The sequence below is a fragment of the Poromitra crassiceps genome, assembly GCF_964638095.1.
Source record: "Poromitra crassiceps genome assembly, chromosome: 9".
NCBI classification, from domain to species: Eukaryota; Metazoa; Chordata; class Actinopteri; order Beryciformes; family Melamphaidae; genus Poromitra; species Poromitra crassiceps.
In genome coordinates this window covers 17764941-17780604 of record NC_139630.1, presented here as the reverse complement: position 1 = coordinate 17780604, position 15664 = coordinate 17764941, and the positions used below count along the sequence as shown (strand labels likewise).

Below are 15664 nucleotides of genomic sequence, written 5' to 3'. Positions count from 1 at the left end.
TACATAGCCCCAGAGGTGCTGCTCTGAACAGGTACACTACATAGTCCCAGAGGTGCTGCTCCGAACAGGTACACTACATAGCCCCAGAGGGGCTAAAAATATATATATTGTGATATTTGATTTTGTCCATATTGCCCAGACCTACCTTGTTAGCGTCTTTAGCATTCGTAGCATGCATAATTTGAAAGCAAGGGGATGAAGTGATAAACACTACATTCTGAAGTGGAAAGCAGACAGATTACACAGTTTAAACATCAGGAAAACTAATGATAAATACATAATCGTGCATATCTGACCCGGATTAACACAGTGCACAGTGTGGTGCCCCTGGATGACCACACTTGAAGTGCACCCCTCCTTCCACAAAAAGTCAAATTTACTATAGAGAGGCAAAGTGACCGCTACTTCCTGCTTCAGCACTGTACCAGAGATTTTCATCCGCCATTTATTTTCACATACACATTTTGTAAAATGCGTATAAAAATAGTTGTACTTGTTCAAACCAAACAATTCAGATATATGTACAAACAGGGGAGACCATATAACATTTCACTCAGACAAAACGTAAAGAAATTGCGGATTTGAAGAAAATATTTTTTTCAATGTTTTTGTTTGTTGGTCCGAGTGAAATGTTCTACTGTATGGTCTTTCTCAATTCTAAATATAGCTGAACCGTTTGGTTTGATGAAGTAAAACTATTTTCTATAATCATTTTATGAAATGTAGGGATGTTGTCATCTGTCATATCAAATGCTGAACTACTTTAAAACTGTTTTTCTGTGATGTGTAAATGTTTTCCTTAAGGATACACCCAGCTCTGTGATTGGTGGAGTGTTGGCGTCATCCTGTATGAAATGGTTGTCGGACAGCCTCCCTTCTTAGCAACCACGCCCCTGGAAACCCAGCTGAAGGTATGTTAAACACTTCCAGTGGAAGGTTAGACAGACACATACCACACTGTCTCTCTGCCAGTGGAAGGTTAGACAGACACAGACCACACTGTCTCTCTGCCAGTGGAAGGTTAGACAGACACAGACCACACTGTCTCTCTGCCAGTGGAAGGTTAGTACCAGACTGTCTCTCTGCCAGTGGAAGGTTAGACAGACACAGACCACACTGTCTCTCTGCACATTGTCTCTAATGCTTTTGCACGTTTGGGCCCAGGTGATCAACTGGCAGAGCACGCTGCACATCCCCCCTCAAGCCAAGCTGAGCGCGGAGGCGTCGGACCTCATCGTCAAACTGTGCCGCGGCCCCGAGGACCGTCTGGGCAAGGACGGGGCGGACGAGATCAAGGCGCAGCCCTTCTTCCGCGACATCGACTTCTCCAGCGACCTGCGCCAACAGGGGGCGCCCTACGTCCCCACCATCGCCCACTGCACCGACACCTCCAACTTCGACCCCGTGGACCCAGAGAAGCTGTGGAGCAACGACAGCGAGGGCGAGGGCAACCACAACGACACGCTGAGCGGCTGGTTCCGTAACGGCAAGCACCCCGAGCACGCCTTCTACGAGTTCACCTTCCGCCGCTTCTTCGACGACAATGGCCACCCGTACAGCTGCCCCAAGCCCATCGAGTACGAGGGCTACGAGGGGGACGAGGCAGAGGACGGCCCGGGACAGGAGGAGGCCTCCAGCACCGCCACGCAGGGTCGAGACCTGGTCTACGTCTAGCGCCTCCTGGCTGCCCAGCTGCATTATGGGACGATGCAAGGGCAAGACCTGGTCTACGTCTAGCGCCTCCTGGCTGCCCAGCTGCATTATGGGACGACGCAGGGCCGAGACCTGGTCTACGTCTAGCGCCCCCTGGCCTCGAGTCTGGGGTCTAATTTATCCAACTGTGCTTAGGATCCCTACTGAGGATGAACTAAAATAATGACTAACCTATCCAGTGACTGCACGCACACCTGCAATGCAATTTCCCTGTTCAATTGATAATCAGGCTCATTTATATGAGTCATGTGGTTAATTGGCATTGACCATTTATGGTTGGATTGGGGCGGATCCACATGTTGAATGTCCCAGTTGGACTGTGATTGGTTGGTTACAGGGGGAAATTGCCTGCAGCAGGTGTTCGCACTGTCAGAATTTAGTTGACTTAAATTATTGGCCCTAAGTTGTCTTGTTTACGTTAGAACTGTTATTATATATTTTACAACACTACTTTATGCGGGGAATACCTTTGCTGACCTTTTGACACTAGATTGTGAAACACAGATTGATGGCGTGGACACTGGCAGTTACTGGACAGTCACTGGACAAGTTAGTCATAGTTTTTAGTCGGGATTCTACACACATATTGCTAAATGAGACCCCTGGAGGGGCAGGGGGTTGTTGTGGTGGTACAGCATTTGAAACCTAGCACATAGGAGAGCACGTCTTGAGGAGGCATCACTACATCTTAGGCTTTGAGAACACTGCAGCAGATGGTCACATCAACAGAGCGTTCTGTAGAGACCAGTGTGCTCTCAGAGAAGATGGAGACTATCAGGGTGCTCTCTTGGCAAAGCCCCCTTAAGCCTTTATTTATTGAAGAAAGTGTAACTGGTGATGCTAGTTTAGAGATGCCATTTGAGTCTGGGGGGTTTTGTTGTTGGAATGTTGCTTTTATCTGAAATGGTTTTAATTTATATTTGAATACGTCTGTTGCAATGGGGATTTAGTGAGGCGACTTGTAGACTATTGCAGGGATAAATGACTCTAATTATTCGTTGCTGTGCCTTTTGATCTTTTGCTGTCTTTCACCAAATATAAGAGGTTTAATAATAATCAGACTGGCATTACACAATGAGAATAGATGTAGTTGATTGGACTAGGTTTGTATTGTTTATTTTTCTAATTTATACCTAAAAATGTATTTATAAATCAAGTTGTACACAGCTGATGTAAATATTTCTCTTCCCTGTCACTCAGCAGATGTCTCTCTTAGGGCAGGCCCTGTCCTCTCTCTGCTGCTTCTGCCATTCCTTCTCTGTAGATATTTCCATGGGTGATTTGTTGTGTGCTTTCTCTGACATCTAGCCAAGCCAGAAACCTACATCACGTCTTCACAGGGACTCTACAGATGGAGCTGGTGGCTTCTTCACAACTCTCCTTGTTTCATTGTCATCCCAACTTCATGCTCGCCTCTCAACCAAAGCACTATATAGTTGTGTTCCCACTAGGGATGTAGGTACTACCGGTACTACCCCCGAACCGCGGTACTATTGCTGTAGAACAGGTTCTATACTAAGATTTAAAAAGACCCGGTACTTTTCCGACCGCTGCTATGACTGATAATGGTCAATATGAGCCTGTCTCTTTAAGAAATGCGCTGGAGTGAGTGACGTCATATCCACATGTCAAGCGGTGAGGAAAAGAGTTTGAGGAAAAAAAGCAGCTGAGCACTGAGCAGACCCGCGCACATTAAAAGCAAACTAGCAAAGTAGGCTATGGCTAAACACAAAGCCTCTCCCAGCCCAGTTAGTAGCAGCAGCTGTGCCCTTTCACAGTTTACATCTAACGTTATGTAGGCTACTTTCACGCATACTTCAGTCAGGGTTATCGACAGTCCATATTATTGCCTCTGCACGTTTCCCGACGCTACAGTGAGAAAATGCGCTCGTTAACTAACGTTAACTAACGTTACAGCGGACTCCGCTGTACTAACGTTACAGCGGACTCCGCTGTACTAACAGCGGACTCCGCAGTAACGTTAGTTAACGAGCGCTCACTGTAGCGTCGGGAAACGTGCAGAGGCAATAATATGGACTGTCGATAACCCTGACTGAAGTATGCGTGAAAGTAGCCTACATAACGTTAGATGTAAACTGTGAGTAATACTGCCTGAATGCCCCACCCATGACAAGAAGTGCTAAACTGGAAGTTGAGATTACTGAGTATAAACAATTTAGAGACATCAGCCCTGCAGAGGATCCCCTGGCATGGTGGAAGCAACACCAGACAGACCTGCCCATCTTAGCTCAGTTTGCTAGACAATATCTCTGTATTCCAGCATCAAGCTGTGCATCTGAACGTGTTTTCAGTACTTCTGGGAATATCTGCAGTCCAACAAGATCTAGACTGACCGAGGAACATGTTGACACCCTCGTTTTCTTGGCTAGGAACCTGAAGAAGACATTGGGATGGGAGGGACTGAGTGAGTAAACTGAGAGTCAGCCAAACAGTGAGTCTGTCTACCACCCATAGGAGAACTAGGGTTTAGACTGAGTAGGCTGGGGGACAGAATGGGAATATGAAGCCATGCTGCTTGTTGAAGAAAAAAAGATTTGAGTTTCTGCTGCTATAGTGTTTTATTATATTATTATTTATTTTATTTATTTTACTTATTCCCATTTCCCACTGTTCAAAAGATTTGTGTTATGTTACTGAGTGTGTACTTATTTGACAAGTAAAAGTTAGACAGAATTTAAATGCCACCAATTATTTATTTATTGTTGTTATTGGTGTTTCTCTGAGTTTTTGCTGCTATAGGCTAGTGTTTTATGGTCATTTTATTTTCACTGGCATTACTTTATTTTACTTACCGGTATTCTCACTGCTCAAAAGGTTTGTTTTGTTCAGCATTTAAATGCCACACCAATTTATTGGTGTAATTGTTCCCAAACTCTTAAAATAAAGCCAAATCTTGACATTGGACAGTTTCACTTTTTTTTTTACAAAAAGTATCGAAAAGTATCGAAAGTATCGAAATACAAATTGGTACCGGCACCGAAACAGAAATTTAGTACCGCTACAACCCTAGTTCCCACATGTGGCAGCCCTACAGCTCTACATGACATAAACACCCTGCGTTTAGGCTTCTAGTCCTGACCAGCCAAGCTTACATTGCAATGACCCGCGGAGGCTTTAGCATGCTAGTGATTAGCTCAAACTCCTTTTCCTTCCCTTATTTTTGGACCCGTTCTTCTCTTCCTGCGGCTTCCATCTTTGAGAAACTGTGTTGTGTTGTGCCTCTGCACTGAGAAAAGAAAGACCGGAGTGATGCTCTGTCACATACATGATCATATCGCGTCTGCTTGTACCTTGTGTTTAGAAAGCTCTCTGAATGTAGTTGCGTAATACAGTGACCACTGGCGTTGTGCACTGCTTTTGTGTCATGTAAAGGTGAGATCATTTGATTGTTGTGTACATGTTGTGCTCTGGGAGGATGGGTACAGGGAAGAGGGGGATCAATAAAGAATGTAAAGAACAACACCTGTTTTACATGCACACTAAGTGTGTTAGGAGTAGGTCTACCAGCTATGCATCACACCACTACATACAAGTCTTTGCTTATGGTTAGAGGAGCTGCAACGATTAATCAGTTGGCAACTATTAATTTGATTAATTAAAAAAGGGCAAAATTCTCTGACTCCAGATTCTTAAATGTGAATATTTTCCTTGTTTCTTTACTCCTCTGTGACAGTAAACTGAATATCTTTGGTTTGTGGACAAAACAAGACTTGTGAGGCCGTCATCTTGGGCTTTGGGAAACACTGATCGACATTTGTCACAATTGCTTTGTTCAGCATGTGGTTATTATCTGACTGGAACGTGAGGAAAGAGTCACAGGGAGAGTGGCTGTTATACATTGTAGTACTCACTATGCCTAGTGTTTATAAATGACTAACATTTATATATAATGATTCCTATCAAAATATCAATCAGTATAAAACAGGCAAATCTTTTGACATGCAGCAAGTGTCGATCCATACATGTAGCTAACTGTCCTTAGATTAGATTTAGATTCGGGGTGTCAGATTTATTAAGTAGTGGGTCGGATTTGTTCAACTGAGACCTCATGGGGGCTGGATTATTTTGTGCTAAAATCAATGTGACTATGGATATTTAGGCTACACCTGGATGTATTATTTGGAATCCTTCAAGAATGCCTGCTCTATAGATAGCCTACCAATCAATGAGAAATTGCATAAAGCAGAGAACTGCAACAAATGAAAGTCAAACAGCATTTTTCCTATCAATGCAACATTGACAATAATACATTTCAAGTATGAGATAATAGACAATAAGTGCCGTAGAAATGTTTCCTCTTCATACACACATCCAATAATAATTGTGTTAAGTAGCCTGTTATTCAGAATCATTCATTATAGCTACATTTGAAAGAATGCAGGCTAATAGCTGTAGCCTACTCCAGTAATTGAGAAATTGCATACTAGGCTACATTGAAAACAAAAATTAGGCTACAAAACGTAGAAAATGACTCATATTATGCATCTGTATCTTGGTTGCAGTACATTTATTTATCCAGCAGATGTCATACACCCGAGGCTTCGAGTAGTGAACCCATTTCCAACCAAATTAAATTAAACACATATTGACATCTTTCCAATCAAAACAAATCACCGATCAACAGTTTTAATGAATGCTACATATTATTATTATTATAATTATCATTATTTTTCGAAATGATATTGCCATTGGAGGCTCCTCGATTCGTCCAATCACAGTGGATCTGGTGGATGCGCGTCCAATCACATTGGCCGGATGATGCCGCAGCGGGTCATTTGAGTTTTGGACTCCTTCAGGTACAGTAGCTTACAGCAGCAGACAGCAGAAGCAAGACTCACTCAAAACGCCAAAAGCTAACGAACTACTCAACTATGGGGAAAGGAAAGGTAAGACATGTTTATTTACATTGCTTAACCCGTTAACCGTTATATTGTGCATCCCTTGCCATTGCCTGCCCTGCAGCCACCTGTTTTACCTCACTGCGGCCTGCGGGTGAAAAATTGACGTTAAGAGCAGAGCTGGAGCAGCACAGATGCATCGTTAACGTTTGTGAATTTGAGGGGGAAATCGAACGTTTTTCCAAACATGGGTCATTGAAAGTGCTGGAATGTAGGCTAGTTTACGGTTTGGCAAAGTCTTGAACGTGATTTTAACCGTCGTGTTTTCACGTTAGGATGGCTGCATTTGATATGCTCCGACCGCCTCCTCGAAAAGTGCGTTGATTTTCAGCATAATCTGTTGTTTCCGGTTAAACAGTCAGCCACTCATGTCAACCAAACAACTTTTAATAACTGAATTGAGACGATGCCGTGGTCATTTCGGTTAAACAGTCAGCCACTCGTGTCAACCAAACAACTTTTAATAACTGAATTGAGATGATGCCGTCGTCATTTCTATCGTTTCCTAGTGGCTCACGTAAGTAGGAGGCGGACCGGTGACTTCCATGCTAGTTGTGGCTCTCTTCTGGCTCATGGAAGCCGACTTTGGTGCTTAAAATCCGGGTACAGAGGACCTCGAGAGGGATCTCTCCTGGCTTTATGGAGGGGGGTGCACATCTCGGCGGTTTGTACCTGCCGAGATTTGCATCCCTGTTTTTAAGTTAAAACAGCCCCAAAATATGGTGGGGGTGCAATTCTCGGCGGGGGTGCAAAACTCGGCATGACACCTGGTCGGACTCGGAACGGAGCTGGCTTTAGTGACATCATCATCATGTCAATCATCCGGAGCCCATGATGTCAGTGTGTGACATGTAGCCTAGCTGCTAACCAGCCCCATTGAAGGCTTCATATGGAGTGCATGCAGGCGAAGTCAGTCAGTAGTTCTCAAAGTGGGGTCTGGGATCCTTGAGGCGGTTCCAGGGGGTCCCCAGCAAAAAGGGGGGGGCATTTATTTTCACTAATTCCATCCATAAAAGCTGTAAGAACCCTGAATGTAGGCTATATTTGTGCAAGAATCAATTCATTTTTTATGAGGTGTAACAACACAGTTGAGAAGTCTGCACCCCTCTCTTTTTTATAGCCTAGTCGTTGTCTGTGCTTCTGTAAAGCTGTTCTCATTTGTAACAGTAGGCTATAATGAACCTTGGTCCATGTCTCAAACTATGTCATGTCAGGTCCTTGAATTTGAGGGAATTGGGCCTGGAAAGTCCTTGAGAAGTCATTGAAGGTGTGGGAAGCCTGTATCAAGCAGTGACTGCTCAATGCATGACTTTAAGTGACTGCACTATATTTATGGATCTTATGTGCAATAATTGAATAGACATTTTCCAGCTGTATGAAGGAAATGAACCAGGGGATAATTCTCTAACCGTTGTTTTCCAGAAACCTCTCATCTTTGCACTCGGGGCCAAGTTAAAAGCCCATCGGCTGGCTGGAGGAAAGGACCTGCGCCCACGGTCCTGCCTTCTGGAAGACGATGTGGTGGTGATCCTAACAAAGGTAGGCACTGTTGTTGGATCTCAATATTAGCCTAGTAGGCCTATTAAAATGACTCATCACTTGCTGCTAGCTACTTTGAACTTTATCTCAGGTTTATATGATATCTTATTTATCATCATATTTATTCATCTTATACTGTGCAATCTTTCATTTCATAATGTGAAACTTTAGTGGCCACAAGTTTAGTGTTCGTATAGTATATAGTCTATATCTTGTTTATTTTTTCAACTTTAATTTTGTTGTCACTCTTTCACTCCTGTCTTGTAGGCCAATAATGTGTAATAACTAATTTTTAAATTGTATTTCACATATTCTGTAGTTCACACATTCTATAGGCTAATTTCACACATTCGGTGTCCCGACCCCCACTTTGGGAACCACTGTTGTAGGCTATACCTGTATATTGAGCTGCTGTAACAAGTGTGTGGGATTAATCAAGTCAATCTTATCTTATCTTATCTGATCATATCTTATCTTATCTGCTCGTATCTTATCTGATCGTATCTTATCTTATCTGATCATACCTTACCTTATCTGGTCATATGTTACCTTATCTGAGCTGATCTGATCTTATCTGATCTTATCTTATCTGATCATACCTTACCTTATCTGATCTGATCTTATCTTATCTTAGGTTCATTGGCCAACAGAGGCAGCTGCGTCCTGGCCCGGTGACAGAGCCAGTCAAGTGACAGGTGGGTAATACACATCAGTGGAGGATACCCCCCCCCCCTCTCTCTCTCTCTCTCTCTCACACACACACACACACACACACACACACACACACACACACACACACACACACACACACACACACACACACACCTCAATTACACACTCCTTTTTCTTTTCTTTTTTTATTATGCTATTACAGATACAGGCTTCATGAACAACATTGAGAGAGCCTAGCATTGATCTGCAGCTACTCATAAATATATGTGAGGCTGATTTAAGTATGATTGAACAAACACCTCCTCAGCACCGGACCCTAAAACTCAAGGACTTCTATCCGTCTCTTCTTGAAGGCATGAACACTGCTTGATGTAATGTCTCCAACAGCCGCGGGGGGAAGAAGGCTGTTCCATGTTGCTCTGGCAGAGTGGAGAAAGCTCCTTGTAGGACAATTGTAAAGTCATGTCATGTTTAACCCCTAAGTGTTTTCTCTCTCTCTCTCTCTCCACATTCTCTGCTCAACAACCAGCAGGCTCCGCCCCCCAATGCACCCATGGCTCCTCCCCCTGGCACCCTCCTCCCGAGCACCCCCGTCACCACCCGCTCCTCAAGATCCAACGGGCCAAACCAACCCTGGGTATGATGATTTAGATATTTCCAACATTTCCCATTCCCTCCCCACCTCATCACTTTCCTGCTCTCCCCTCTCTCACATTCCCCCTGCTCTCCCTCCCTTCTCCTGCTCTCTCCTCCGCTCTCTCCTATATTTCTATATTTTCTATATTTCTCTATCAATTGTTCAATGTGTTATCGTTACTACTGTAATTTGCTACTGTTGTGTCAGCTAGAATTAGCTAGACATATTTTCTGTGAAGCCCTCTGGGACATGCTTGTGAATTAGGGCTCTACAAATAAACTTGACTTGACCTTTTAACTAGCTATGTATTAAACCAACCCTGGGTATGATGATAATAGATATTTGACATTTGACCTTTTAACTAGCTATGTATTAGAGCAGGGCTTCCCAAACTTTTCACACTAAGTAGCCACTATATGTACCAAACCACGTTTGCTGACGTTTCCCGTTTTCTCCCCGCCTCCTCCCTCCCTCACACTCCCCCTGCTTCTCTACCCTGGCTCTCCCTCCCCTGCACCCTCATCTCTCCTTCTCTGTTCTCTCCTCCTCCACATTTCCTATTTTCTCCCCACCTCCCCCCTCTCCTCCCTCGCATCCCCCCGCTCTCCCTCCCTCCTCCACTCTCCTGCTTTCTCCTCTTCCCGGTGTTTCTTCCTCTTCCCCCCTTCCCCCACTACTCTAAAGCATAGTACACATTCTACTCCAAAGCATGGCACCCACTCTATCCCCTCCAATATTTCGCCACTACTTAAAGCATGGCACCTCACATTCCCCCTGCTCTTCTCCCTTCTCCTGCTCTCTCCTCTCCTCTCCCTTCATTTCTATATTTTCTATATTATCAATTGTTCAAATGTTATCTTTATTCTGTATATTCTTGTTACTGTTGTGTCAGCTAGAATTAGCTAGACATACTTTCTGTGAAGCCCTCTGAGACATGCCTGTGAATTAGGGCTATATAAATAAACTTGACTTGACTTGACTTGACTTAACCAGGCAATAGCATCAGAAAGGCTAAATAACAACATATGTCTACACACACACACACACACACACACACACACACACACACACACACACACACACACACACACACACACACACACACACACACACCATGATATGTAAAGCAATTTGGGTGCCTTGAAAAGCGCTCTATTAATAATCCAATCAATTATTTTATTCTTATTACAGTGAATAAGCCCAAGAGGACAAAAATGACAAGCAGGCCAACATGGATGCGCAAGGCCTACAACGACGCCAAGAAGATTGGAGAGATGCGGGGAGTCTGGCAGAAGAAGCGATGAGAAGATATATTATATTGTATTTAGATGTTGTTGTGTTTTTATATTTTATAAAATAAATGTTTGCATGAATTTAAAGCATTGTGTCGGTGACTCAACCTTTAACTTCATTGGGTTCTATGGCAAAGCGGTGTTTATGATTCAAAGCCAGTAATATCCGGCAGTTCTGCAGTAAATGAAATGCCATTCTGTTACAATAAGTAACTAGAATTGATAAAGGGGTAATATTCATACAGGAATATTTATTTGACCTTTTCTTTTCTTCATGGAACAGACTAAGCTAACGTTAATTTGACATTTTCTGATAACAATCAAAAGCTGGCATTGAGTAACTTGTGAACAAACACACTTGCAAGCGCCCACAACATTATAGAGAACTTCAGTTTGAAATGTTTAACAACTTCCCAACAAATGCATAACCTCATTGGCATCCATACAATTAGGAAATTGATGAGGGATGTATTTTTCCTGGCAGTTCATTTGGGGACATAGAATTCCCTACTTTCTTTCTAATGAGAGATTACTGTTCTCCTTTTTGTGTTCCTATGAGACAGTTAATTATTATTGAAAGTGATCCCTACAGATCATAAAGGATCAGTTTAGGTCTACACTAGGGGTGGGCCATTTTTTTCCCCTGAGGGCCAGACTGACTTACATCAAGTAAGCGAAGGGCCACACATTGGAGATTATACCTGCCAACACTCCTGATTTTTGCGGGAGTCTCCCTATTTTTAACCCTCTCTCCCGTTGTGATTGGTAATTTCTCGTTAAACTCTCGATATAATAGTGATGCAAATCCAATGGCTGTAGCAGATGAGATTTATTAACATAATTCTGCCTTTTATTGAGTTGATTGAGTTTTTCTTTGAGGACCTCGGGGGCCGGATTGAGATGGTCCAGGGGCCAGGTCCGGCCCTGGGGCCGCATTTTGCCCATGTGTGATCTACAGTGTTAACATCACTACTTCCTCTTCAAATGCACTTACCTTTCATGGATAAAGTTCAGAATGAGCTCCTGCAGCAACGGGCCAAATGTGACTTGGGTTTTCAATCCAAGCTATTGAAAAGCTGTCCTCATATTCCAGACTTTGAATGGTGTCTGTTAGAAATAGGAAGTAAATACCAGCCAAATAACCCGACTACATTACGTTAGTGTCCAGAATCGTTCATTTCCATCCATGTGTGCTGGGGTGTGTAACTCATTTTTGCATAATAACCTATCAATAACAACACCTACACATTTAGCGGTTTCTTTTAGTGTAAAGAATTACAGGTACATTATAAGAACATGTTTTCACCCAGGGTTATCTCAGTTACCACAGGCCTATCAAACAAATGATCAAATCTACTGTCTGTAACTGCATTAAATTGACTTCTGTGAAATCCTCTATAGTCAAGGGTAATGAAAATATTTGACCATTTAGTGATGAATACAGAAAACATGAATAGGCTACTTAATATTTAACTTGCTCCTGAAACCTGCTACCTCTTAGCCTTCACAAGTGCATCACACTGGAGAAGAAGAATCAGAAGAAGAAGAATCTGCTTTATTGGCCAAGTACATGTATGTACACATACAAGTACATGTATGCACACATACAAGTACATGTATGCACACGTACAAGTACATGTATGCACACACAAGTACATGTATGTACACACAAGTACATGTATGTACACACAAGTACATGTATGTACACACAAGTACATGTATGTACACACAAGTACATGTATGTACACACAAGTACATGTATGTACACACAAGTACATGTATGTACACACAAGTACATGTATGCACACATACAAGTACATGTATGTACACACAAGTACATGTATGCACACATACAAGTACATGTATGCACACATACAAGTACATGTATGTACACACAAGTACATGTATGCACACATACAAGTACATGTATGCACACACAAGTACATGTATGCACTAGGGATGTAGGTACTACCGGTACTACCCCCGAACCGCGGTACTATTGCTGTAGAACAGGTTCTATACTAAGATTTAAAAAGACCCGGTACTTTTCCGACCGCTGCTATGACTGATAATGGTCAATATGAGCCTGTCTCTTTAAGAAATGCGCTGGAGTGAGTGACGTCATATCCACATGTCAAGCGGTGAGGAAAAGAGTTTGAGGAAAAAAAGCAGCTGAGCACTGAGCAGACCCGCGCACATTAAAAGCAAACTAGCAAAGTAGGCTATGGCTAAACACAAAGCCTCTCCCAGCCCAGTTAGTAGCAGCAGCTGTGCCCTTTCACAGTTTACATCTAACGTTATGTAGGCTACTTTCACGCATACTTCAGTCAGGGTTATCGACAGTCCATATTATTGCCTCTGCACGTTTCCCGACGCTACAGTGAGAAAATGCGCTCGTTAACTAACGTTAACTAACGTTACAGCGGACTCCGCTGTACTAACGTTACAGCGGACTCCGCTGTACTAACAGCGGACTCCGCAGTAACGTTAGTTAACGAGCGCTCACTGTAGCGTCGGGAAACGTGCAGAGGCAATAATATGGACTGTCGATAACCCTGACTGAAGTATGCGTGAAAGTAGCCTACATAACGTTAGATGTAAACTGTGAGTAATACTGCCTGAATGCCCCACCCATGACAAGAAGTGCTAAACTGGAAGTTGAGATTACTGAGTATAAACAATTTAGAGACATCAGCCCTGCAGAGGATCCCCTGGCATGGTGGAAGCAACACCAGACAGACCTGCCCATCTTAGCTCAGTTTGCTAGACAATATCTCTGTATTCCAGCATCAAGCTGTGCATCTGAACGTGTTTTCAGTACTTCTGGGAATATCTGCAGTCCAACAAGATCTAGACTGACCGAGGAACATGTTGACACCCTCGTTTTCTTGGCTAGGAACCTGAAGAAGACATTGGGATGGGAGGGACTGAGTGAGTAAACTGAGAGTCAGCCAAACAGTGAGTCTGTCTACCACCCATAGGAGAACTAGGGTTTAGACTGAGTAGGCTGGGGGACAGAATGGGAATATGAAGCCATGCTGCTTGTTGAAGAAAAAAAGATTTGAGTTTCTGCTGCTATAGTGTTTTATTATATTATTATTTATTTTATTTATTTTACTTATTCCCATTTCCCACTGTTCAAAAGATTTGTGTTATGTTACTGAGTGTGTACTTATTTGACAAGTAAAAGTTAGACAGAATTTAAATGCCACCAATTATTTATTTATTGTTGTTATTGGTGTTTCTCTGAGTTTTTGCTGCTATAGGCTAGTGTTTTATGGTCATTTTATTTTCACTGGCATTACTTTATTTTACTTACCGGTATTCTCACTGCTCAAAAGGTTTGTTTTGTTCAGCATTTAAATGCCACACCAATTTATTGGTGTAATTGTTCCCAAACTCTTAAAATAAAGCCAAATCTTGACATTGGACAGTTTCACTTTTTTTTTTACAAAAAGTATCGAAAAGTATCGAAAGTATCGAAATACAAATTGGTACCGGCACCGAAACAGAAATTTAGTACCGCTACAACCCTAGTATGCACACATACAAGTACATGTATGCACACATACAAGGAATTGGGCTCTGGTTTTCTTTGCTCTCAAAGTATTCACATACAGAATGAAAGAAGAAAGATATGCACATGTCAAAAACAGGCAGACAAAAGGGTACATTTATTTTAGACTTTAGAAAAAAATTACAGTGCAAAGTGTCTGTCTAAATATGTATATATGAAGGGATGTACATTTATAGTAACTACTATACAATAAGTGTGGTGTAATGAGTCTATTTTAAATACATATATATGAAGGAATGTACATGTACAGTAAATGTAATGTACAGTAATGTGTCAATATGGAACATAGAATTGCAAACAAAGGCTTATACATGTTTCCAGATATTGCACGATTATATGCCGTTCACCATGAACAAAGTGGACATTGTAAAGAGGTTTAAATAGAGATGTTTCAGGAAAAAAAACGTTTTGAGTCAAAGGCTTTGAGTCAGGTATTGCACAGTTATTTCCCAGAAAAGCATACATCAAATAGAGAGCCAAAGTGAACGTCACTTCCTGCTTCAGCATGCGTACCAAGGGATTTCCTCCGCCATTTTATTTGCCATAGACATTTCATAAAATGCTTGTAAAAAATAGTTTTACTTGGTAAAACCAAACGGTTCAGCTATATTTAGAATCCGGAGAGACCATAGAACATTTCACTCGGATTAAAACAAACAAACATTGAAAAAATATTTCCTTTAAATCCGCTATTTGTTTACGTTTTGGTCTCAGTGAAATAGTCTGTGGTCTCTCCTGTTTCTAAATATAGCTGAACCGTTTGGTTTGAACAAGTAAAACTATTTTTATAAGCATTTTACGTAATGTCTATGGGAAAATAAATGTCGGATGAAAGTCTCTGGTACGCATGCTGAAGCAGGAAGTGACGTTCGCTTTGGCTCTCCACAGTGAGTGTGTGCACAGTAATTTAACACAGTAACAGTTAGTTATTCCACACTAAGCGTAAGCTAGGTGATCAAGTTGCTGGTTGAAGTGTTCATCAGAGTGATGGTTTGCGGGTAGAAGCTGTTTTTGTGTCTGGTGGTTTTGGCGTACACAGTGCTCTCTAGCGCCTGCCGGAGGAGAGGAGTTCAAACAGATCATGTCCATGGTGAGATGGGTCAGTGATGATCTTTCCTGCGCTTTTCTTGACTCTGGAGGAGTACAAGTCTGGGATGGAGGGCAGGTTGGCACCAATGATCTTCTCTGTGGTCCTGACTGTCCGTTGAAGTCTGCGCTTGTCCTGTTTGGTGGCAGAGCCAAACCAGACAGAGATGGAGTTGCAGAGAACAGACTGGATGATGGCAGTGTAGAACTGTATCAGCAGCTCCTGAGC

General features: G+C 42.5%; 2 pseudogenes across 2 annotated transcripts in view; one reads left to right on the top strand and one right to left on the bottom strand.

Annotated features, from left to right (window-relative positions):
* Nucleotides 1–178, bottom strand: part of LOC310782195 (dystrobrevin beta-like) — a 40839-nt pseudogene extending 40661 nt beyond the window's left edge. The window contains exons 1-2 of the transcript in view: nt 146–178; nt 4–55 (exon numbers count right to left, since the gene is read on the bottom strand). The product of the transcript in view is annotated as a dystrobrevin beta-like (transcript). The remainder of the gene's footprint in view (nt 1–3; nt 56–145) is intronic.
* Nucleotides 179–721: 543 nt separating this feature from the next.
* On the top strand, nt 722–1674 carry LOC310782194 (serine/threonine-protein kinase LATS1 pseudogene; annotated as a pseudogene). Its single transcript has 2 exons — nt 722–911; nt 1165–1674. The product of its transcript is annotated as a serine/threonine-protein kinase LATS1 pseudogene (transcript).
* Nucleotides 1675–15664: the final 13990 nt, after the last annotated feature.